The sequence below is a fragment of the Colobus angolensis genome, unplaced genomic scaffold, assembly GCF_000951035.1.
Source record: "Colobus angolensis palliatus isolate OR3802 unplaced genomic scaffold, Cang.pa_1.0 Scaffold246, whole genome shotgun sequence".
Taxonomy (NCBI): Eukaryota; Metazoa; Chordata; class Mammalia; order Primates; family Cercopithecidae; genus Colobus; species Colobus angolensis.
The window spans coordinates 1,965,032-1,967,083 of NW_012115666.1; the positions used below are offsets into that span (position 1 = coordinate 1,965,032).

At 44.5% G+C, this 2,052-nt stretch overlaps 1 pseudogene across 1 annotated transcript in view; it reads right to left on the minus strand.

Annotated features, from left to right (window-relative positions):
* The window catches only part of LOC105514505, a 6,555-nt pseudogene extending 5,073 nt beyond the window's left edge, over nt 1-1,482 (minus strand). The window contains exons 1-2 of the transcript XR_001002185.1: nt 825-1,482; nt 251-533 (exon numbers count right to left, since the gene is read on the minus strand). The product of XR_001002185.1 is annotated as a ribosomal L1 domain-containing protein 1 pseudogene (transcript). The remainder of the gene's footprint in view (nt 1-250; nt 534-824) is intronic.
* Between the last annotated feature and the right edge of the window lie 570 nt (nt 1,483-2,052).

Sequence of the window (2,052 nt, forward strand, 5' to 3'; positions counted from 1 at the left end):
CCCGCCACCACGCCCGGCTAATTTTTTTTGTATTTTTAGTAGAGACGGGGTTTCACCGTGTTAGCCATGATGGTCTCCATCTCCTGACCTTGTGATCTGGCCGCCTCGGCCTCCCAAAAATGCTGGGATTACAGGCGTGAGCCACCGCGCCCGGCCAAATCTTGAAGTCCGAGCCTCTCACCCTTGGAGAAGGCTGCAAAGCGGGTCAGGACCCCAGTAGTTCTAAAAAGCTCTTCACGTAGTTCTTTACTTTGGGTTTTGGGGGTTGTTTGGGGGGGCTATGGGAAGCTTTTGTCACAGATTTACGAAGGGTAGCAAAAAAATTGGCCTCTGGCTTTTTTGTACCTGTCTCCGACTTTTTCCCCCAGCCAAGGATTTTTTTTCCTTCACTGACTCATTGATTTTTGGCTTCTTCCCTGGGCCTTTCCATGGGGTCTCAGACTCTGCAACCTTTGGGGTATCAGAAGCTGGCAATGCCTTTCTCTTCTTCCCACCAGGTGTGTGGGGATCAGGACTCTTTTTCTGGAGACTTCCTTCTATAGCACGTTTTTTTTCTGTTTAGTTTTGCTTTTGTTTTTGTTTTTGTTTTTGAGACGGAGGCTTGCTCTTGTTGCCCAGGCTGGAGGGCAATGGCGCCATCTCCACTCACTGCAACCTCTGCCTCCCCCCGGGTTCAAGCAATTCTCCTGCCTCAGCCTCCCGAGTAGCTGGGATTACAGGTGTGTGCCACCACACTTGGCTAATTTTGTATTTTCAGTAGAGATGGGGTTTCTCCGTGTTGGTCAGGCTGGTCTCAAACTCCCGACCTCAGGTAATCCACCCACCTCGGCCTATAGCACGTTTTTCAATCTGTGTATTTTCATTAGCTGGAGTTTTTCCTATGGTTACCGGTTGTAAAATTTCATCTTTTGATTCATTTGTCACTTTATCTCAGGCTTTTCGTCTGCCGCATTTTTTATTCTCATGCTCTGGAGTCTGTTTCTTCTTTGATTATGGTGTCTTCACTGCAGTGCCACCATTTTTAGGTGCCACCTCATCTTTACTTAGGACTGATGCAGGCTTCCTAGCCTGCTGCCTTATCTTTTTGTTTTTGTTCCTCTCCTTTTGTTTTTCAACATTTTTTTTCTCTTCGTTTTCTCCTCGCTGCTTTTTTCTACTTATTAAACATAAATTTTCTGGTGGCTTCATCCCAACTGTTGACAAACAAGGAGAAAATAGGAAGGGCAACCGATTTCTCAGTTTTCACAAACAGGAGTTTCACACTCTCCCACTTCTCTGGCAATTTTTCTGAAAGTCCTTTTGTGACAGCAACAATGTTTTCAATGATGTGCTCAATCTGCATCCCAGTGTGACCGATGTGTATAGCACTGCAAGAACCACTTTTAGAAATACTTAGATGGTTCCACCTATACATTCATTGATCTCTCTTGATAAAATTCCTAGACAGAAGGTTTACAGATACTGAAACTACTGGAACTTGCTTTTTTTTTTTGAGACAGAGTCAAACTTTTGGAATTTTGCCAAGCTGTTAAGTGATAAAAAATGTTCAGTATAGTTCTAATTTGCATTCTTTTATCATGAGTGAGGTGGAGAATATATCTTTTTAATGACCGTTTGCATCTTTTTCTATGATCAGTCCATGCCTGTCTCTAACCCATTTTTCTATAGGATCATTGATGATGATGATGATTATTTGGAGACAGAGTTTCGCTCTTGTAGTCCAGGCTGGAGTTCAGTGGTGTGATCTTGGCTCACTGCAACCTCCACCTCTCAGGTTCAAGGGAGTCTCCTGCCTCAGCCTCCCAAGTAGCTGGGATTACAGGCACGCACCACCACGCCTGGCTACTTTTTTGTATTTTTAATAGAAATGGGGTTTCACCATGTTAGCCAAGCTGGTCTCGAACTCCTGACCTCAGGTGATCTGCCCACCTCGGCCTCCCAAAGTGCTGGGATTACAGGTGTGAGCCACCACGCCTGGCCAATTATTTTCTTTTCTGTTTTTAAGAAGCTCTATATATTAACTCTTGATTGAAGCTGCAATTTTTGTAAGCC